Source organism: Amblyomma americanum, chromosome 7, assembly GCF_052857255.1.
Source record: "Amblyomma americanum isolate KBUSLIRL-KWMA chromosome 7, ASM5285725v1, whole genome shotgun sequence".
Lineage (NCBI taxonomy): Eukaryota > Metazoa > Arthropoda > Arachnida > Ixodida > Ixodidae > Amblyomma > Amblyomma americanum.
In genome coordinates this window covers 157,319,101-157,326,143 of record NC_135503.1, presented here as the reverse complement: position 1 = coordinate 157,326,143, position 7,043 = coordinate 157,319,101, and the positions used below count along the sequence as shown (strand labels likewise).

The following is a 7,043-nucleotide window of genomic DNA, read 5'->3' as shown; positions in this document are numbered from 1 at the left end:
TCTTTATAGGCCGCACGTGGCCAACGCGAGCTCGTGTACTTCACCAAATTAGTAAGTTGGAAGCATCGACCATTGCTATGACTCGCAGAAACTGGAAACGCGCCTACAAGCCTTGAAAACCCGCCTCAACACCTATCCGCGATGCCACTCCCCGACGGGCGCGTCTAAATGGAGCAGGAACCGATAGGGACACCAGCCCTCTAGCGCAGGAACCTAGCGCCTTATGGCCCCTAGGCATTTTAGGCGTTTCAGAAATCCATAGGTTGCGACATTTACGTGTGAAAACGTACCTGGTCATCTCGCTTTCCTTTCACGCGAGTTAACCCCGCGAACTTCGACCGTGCGACCAAATTGGCGGTTCTTTTCCTCACGCTGTGCTACCTGTCGCTTCCAGCGTTTCTTAGTGCCGATTTGCAGCGGCGTTGCGCGGCGCACGCGTCAGCGACATCCAACTGAAGCGATTGTGCAGGTGCTGTCTGCGGTGTTTCCCGTCGGTGGAGACGTGCAGATTCAACTTTGGTGGCTACGATGTCGTGCGCATCAGCCTGCACCCTGCAGATTTCGCGATTTTGTATGTGGGGGGCAACGACCTGTCGAGGTGCAATGCGAGTGCGCAGTTTACCAGCGACAGCATCAAGGTACGTGGGTACAATGCGCTGAACCTCGGCAAATGTCTGTAATGAATTGTTATTTATAATTTTTCATCACAGGCCGCCGTCTTGCATCTGCTGCGTGGCCCCCCTGCGGTGCTTGTCTTCAGGATCTTGCCAACTTTCTCGGTGGTTTGCCACGGCAGACGTTGAGGCGAGCCGTCGCTGGCTCGGCCACTGTCGCTTGTTCAACCTCAAGTTGACGGCTACGATCCGGACGTAAGTACCCGACCCATGCTTGTCTTTCTGTACGCCTTTCGAGTGAACAGAGCACAAAAACGCAAGTCCCAACTAGCCCAACAGCAAGCACTTCTAAAAAGAAGACCAGAAGAACACAGCACTGGCTTACAACAATTTGGGAATCGACATTAGTGCATGGCAATCAATTAACAGTCAAGGAAGAGTAGATTATAAGACCTGTTGGCGCGAACTGGCGTGCTCTCGGCCACCTCGGCCTTGCCCAGTGGAACCGAACGTCTTTTGTTTGAACGGCTGGTCGCCGCGCGATACTTTTCCGTTATGAATTTTGCTGACCAGACGGGTTTTCGTTGATAGTCTTCGCCTTCTTCTGCAGACACCTCAGCTTCCTTACTTCCCTGCGTCTGGTCATCTTTGTTTCGGAGGGCGGAACAACCCACGAATTCAAGTGTGCGTCCACAGGTAATACAATGCAGTTGCCCTTCGAGGGCAGTACAACCCACGAATTCAAGTGTGCGTCCACAGGTAATACAATGCAGTTGCCCTTCGAGGCCAGTTTTCACCATGACGGCACTCACATTTAACATTTCATAACAGAGTGGCTACTCTTGCAAGCATGCTAACTTCTCAATTGCTGCACGAGGAAGGACTGTACTATACCACATAGTCTACACGCGAGAAACTTCAACTCATGATAGCACTCAGCAACATAGCTACTATGGGCCAGAAACATCGAGGCTAACAAGAAGGGTTCAACTTAAATTCAGGACAACGCAGTGAACTATGGAAATGAAAGTGATAAATGTTACATTAAGAGACAGGAAGAAAGTAGAGTGGGTCAGGGAGCAAACACAGGGTAACAGCATACTAGTTGAAAACAAGAAGAAATGGTCTTGGGCAGGGCATGTAATGTGAAGGCAAGATAACCGCTGGTCCTTGAGGGTAAAAGATAGGATTCCAAGGGAAGGGAAGCGCAGCAAGGAGTGGCAGAAAGTTAGGTACGCTGATGAGATTCGGAAGTCTGCGCGGAAACGGTGGCCACAGCTGGCACAGGACAGGGTTAATTGGAGAGGTGTGGGAGAAGCCCTTGTCTTGAAGTGGACATAGTCAGGCTGATGACGTTGATGGTTATATCATTAGAAGAGTCAACTGCTGGGCTAGTTGGTGATCATACATACTAAAAAGATTTTTGCGCCAAAACAACACACACAGGAAAGACGACGACACCATAGGCCAAATCATAATTGGCATGTTCCCTGAATTTGGGCTATTTCTGAGCAAAATTCTATTTTCTTTTCAGCTTCGTTTCTTGGGTGCAGCAAAAGCGCAGAAGAGGCAATGTTTTGCTGGTGACGGGTACGACCTATCGGCAGGCAAAGGAATTGAGGAGCCAGTCAAGACTCTCATCAGAGGCCTGGCAAAGGTGTACATAACAGGCATTCTTGCACCTTCGCCAGCCAGGCAGTCCTTTTAGCAGTGCCATCACAGTGTTGCCAAGGGCTCTTTAACATGCAGTGGCATCACACAGCACACAGGCATTTTTGCATTCGGCGTACCTGCCGGCCTTTGTGGCCAAAATCAATCCAGAGCTCCCCACTCGGTATCTTTGGGACGTTGCAGCCCATGTTACAAGGATTATTCACATTGACTGATATTGTGCTGTCCTCCTTCAGAATTTCTACCAATGGCAAGTTAGAAATCTTGGGTGGGAAGAAAAATTGTGAAGGACATGCAGTGTGTGGACCTTTACTCCTCTGTAAGCTGCGTCCCTGCAAATAGCAGACATAGCCATATACCTCTGCTGCACTTCTCTAGTCCACCAAATCACCTCAGCACAGTGAATGTGCCTCGCGCTATGAAATAAGCTTGCTGCTTAGCCATTTCCCAGTGTATGGTGCACATGGATTTTGTCCAGGCCAGTCTTGATTGACTGAGACTGTTTGCATCAGGTGCCATGGAGAGGTTTGCCTAGCATCTTGGTGCCTAGTGAAACATTGCACAATGACAGACTGGTCCCGGAAAACATGTTCTACTGTGTTGGCCATGTGGGTGCTCTGAACATACAAAGACATCCTGAAGTAGAGGCCTGCTGCTTGCATTGTGAACGCTGATGTACTGTCATTTACTGGTGACGTCGTCTCCAACTCTGGAGTCTGTCCTGCAGAAGGGTTCATGCTAGAGGAGTCCTACCCAAGGGTGTTGCCTGCCTGTGCTCTGGTTGAGAGAACTTTAAACATGCAAACCCTAGTGAAGCTTTTGGATGATTTGTGCCTATGCAGTGACTCATTTGAATCAGCTTTGAAACAGCATGCAAGGGCAAGGTATCTGTGTTCATGAGAACTGCGTATTACTGTGTGCTAGAGTCAAAATTGCTCGGCTTGTTCAGCATGCCATCCTGCAGTTGAGTCGCAAAAGGCAGTGTAGTGTCATTAAAATTAATCTTACAGCCAAAGGCATATTGAGTGCTCTTCTGTCGATGAACATACCACAGTCACAGTCTATCACTGGCTAATATGTCAGGACCATCGCCGGCCGACGTTCCCTTAGCCATTTCCGTAGTAGCTGCACTTGTGCCTTCTTGTAGAATTTGCAGCACTTCTTACAGGTTGATATCACATTGTCATAGTGAATGGTTTTGCAAAAAGGTTTAAATATTTTCAAGCACACATTTGCTCATCAGAAGCCATAATTTTGAGTCTATTTCATGTTCTCTAGTCATGGCTTGCCTGAATTCATTGCCTCTCACTGTGGTGCAGCATTTACTGCTGGTTTGAAGATATTTCTACACCACAGTGGACCACTGCACCATGTCTTCCTGCATCAGGGTAACAGCATACTAGTTGAAAACAAGAAGAAAGGGTCTTGGGCAGGGCATGTAATGTGAAGGCAAGATAACCGCTGGTCCTTAAGGGTAAAAGATAGGATTCCAAGGGAAGGGAAGCACAGCAAGGAGTGGCAGAAAGTTAGGTACGCTGATTTGCAGATTTGGTCCAAACACCTCAGTCCACACTCAGGAAAGTCACTGATAAAAATCAGCTAGCTCAGTCAGATACCGGTGAAATATGCGGCAAGTCTTTGACGCAACAGGGTCTTTATGTGCACAGCTGCTGGTGGACTGGAAATTGAAGGTAGCATTCATTGTGCTGCACCCGGATCTCGTTTCGTTTTTCCTGCAGAAACAAGTTATGACATGTGACATGTCTGGTTCTTCCTTCATGGCCACATGAGGCAGTTTTTGTCTGAAACCTCCACCCAGGACCTTCCAGGTACATCATCATCATCAGCCTAACTATACCCACTGCATGACAAAGGCCTCTCCCTAATTTCCCCTATTAACCCAGTCCTGCACTAGTCGCGGTCACTTTATCCCTGCAAACTTCCTAATCTCATCTGCCCACCTTACTCTCTGTCACCTCCTGCTACGCTTACCTTCTCTTAGAATCCATTCCGTTACCCTTAATGACCATCGGTTATCTTGCTTCGTTAGTATTATATTCCTAGCCCATGCCCATTTCTTTTTCATTTCGACTAGGATGACATTAACTCGCATTGTTCCGTGACCCACTTTCTTCTTATCTCTCAATGTCACACTTATCACTTTCCTTTGGATAGCTCTCTGCATCACCCTCAATTTAAGTTGAACCCCTTTCATCGGCCTCCAAGTTTCTGCCCCATACGTTAGTACCGCTGGAATACAACTATTGTATATTTTTCTCTGGAGAGATTCTGGCAAACTGCCCTTCATGATCTGAAAATGCTTGCCAAATGCACTCCATCCCATTCTTATTCCTCTAGTTACTTCAGTTTTGTAGTCCGGATTTGTGGTTACTATCTGCTCCGGGCACATAATTGACAGTAATTGGTGCACAGAATATTTTAGGTGTCAAGCTGCCGGATAGTCAGTAATGTTACCTTGGTACCCAGCTTTGTTGGGAAACAAGGGGTCTGTGTCTGTAAAACGTGGGCCACGTTCGGATGGGGAGACGAGATAGGAGAATTTCTAGAGCTCAAAATGAATCAAGTTCAAAAGCATTGTCACGTGCACATTCTGCTGTAGTGACTCACATGTCACTGTCTGGATGAAGCTGGAGCTGCTCTTATAGGAGGCTGGTTGTGCAGCTGTTGATTGCACTTTGTTGAAAGGAGAGGTGGATCACTTCACTCATTCTGACGTGCTAATGTGACATATTATGATATGTGTACTGAGTGTATTTGTGTGCTAATTGAATTTTCTCTTTGACAGTTCCTAGTGTTGTGCGTGCGTTGTAAATTTGGATAAGGCTTAAAGAGTACAAGTGCTGTGGTATGCAGCTGTTACCATTTGTACAAAAGATTTCAGCTCTGCACATTTGTTTCCCTATCCTCCGCTCGTGTCTTTTTTTGTAGTGCAGAGATAGGAACAGCAAATTAGCTCGGTACAAGTGGTGCTTACGGAATGGCAATATGGGTAGTGTTGGTTTAATGGTCCTACCTGTTGTGGCTGCATGCTCGTGTCTGTTCACCGAAAGAAGCGACTGTAATCGGTTACTGCATATATTGGTTCTGTCTCTGTTCTGCTTCCGTTCCTTGCAGAGTGCCATAACCAGATAGTGCTGAGGAAGGTTGTTATCACATGCAACCATTCTTTGTCCAGTGGACAGCCTTGTCACATTCCTAGCTCTGCCTGTGCGTTCTTAAAGGGAAACTGCATTGGAATGTCTACATACTTAACTGCTGTGCATTAGCAGCAGATCCGTGCACAAAGAGGTAGTATGCACCCCCAAGTGGCATAATGGAGAGGGCACAAGTTTTGTCCCCCCCATATGGAGAGAGCTGAGCATGCTTATGGTTAGCATTTAGAGTAACCGCATGACTCACAGAGGTGTTTCTTGATGCCTTACCGCCTTGCATCTCTGGATTACAAAATTCTGCATACAATGTAAACAGTCTAGTAAGCTTCTATGCTGTTAACTTTGGTGTGCCTCTTGCACCATCCTCTATTCTGGTTTTGCTGACTTCTGGGAAATGCCATTGGTTACTGGGGGACAAGGGACTGGAACATGGCATCATCTGCTAATCATTGTCACACTTTCATACACTTATGTATTTCTGCAGGCTTCTTTCAGCTTTGCAGTGAATCACCTTTTAAGTGGCTGGTATTGCATCGCAATTGCTTTTGCAATTATACTTATACTGCAATCATGACTAATTATTCCATGAAAATGACTGCTCTTGTTTTACCTGCCCACATTCTGACATGCTTTCATTGCAGTCATTTTCAAATCACATGGTGCCTGTCAGTGCAACTGCAGCAGAACAGCCCTGGGCACTGCCCGTGCTTTCTGGAGGTACCGTATTTACACATAAATAAAGCGACTGTAATTATAATGAGAGTGTGGAGTTTGAGACTTAACGAAAATGAAAAAAAAATCTAATTATAACGCGATCCCAGCCTGCTCATGCTAACTACAACCGAGAGCTTGGAAAAATGGAGACGGCACGCAAAAATACGAAAGCGATGTATTGTCTTCACATGAATATTACATAAACATTATTTCAGAGGCAACACTCCAGAAGAGCGTACAATGTTGTCGAGCGCAGCAATGTCTCCTATGAGTTAAATGCAGTCCCCCACACAGTAGCAGCCGCCATCAGCACCGTGCTACCATTGCAGCATGTTTTATGCCGCCCAGTCCTGTGTCCTTTCGCCCTTCTTTCTTTTCGCTACTCCACCCATCTATTTCAGTGCCCTCTCTTTTTTGGCGACATGCGCAGCTTTATTTCTACCTTCAAATTTTCACCCTATGCGCTCAGCATGGCCCCGAGGTCGTCGCAAAGCTCGCTTTTTCTAGGAGCTTGGTAGTCTTGCGGTGAAGCTTGCTGTAGCTAGCTTCAGGAGCAGCGAGGAAAAGAAAATCACGTTATATATGTCCTTGCTTTCGAATATAACGCGATATGCATTCTGAAACCACTGAAGTGAGGAACAAACTCGTGCTGTATTTGTGCAATTGCGGTACTTTTTGCGAGACTGCTCTCTGAATCTGTTTTGCAAAGAGAGTTCTAAACAGGTCCAGAGGCCATTGTGGCACTAACAGTCAATGTTTAAATTTCATCTGTTGTCGCTCCACGGCATAAACATGAATTCTGTGTTACATGCTATATGTAGTCTGAAATATTCATAAGTGAACATTTCTTTGGCTGCAGAACTGTATCGGT

General features: G+C 46.6%; 1 long non-coding RNA gene across 1 annotated transcript; it reads left to right on the top strand.

Annotated features, from left to right (window-relative positions):
• The first annotated feature begins 245 nt into the window (after positions 1 to 245).
• Positions 246 to 6,242, top strand: LOC144096711 (uncharacterized). Its single transcript, XR_013306818.1, has 3 exons — positions 246 to 638; positions 711 to 869; positions 2,149 to 6,242. It is a non-coding gene; the product is annotated as an uncharacterized LOC144096711 (long non-coding RNA).
• Positions 6,243 to 7,043: the final 801 nt, after the last annotated feature.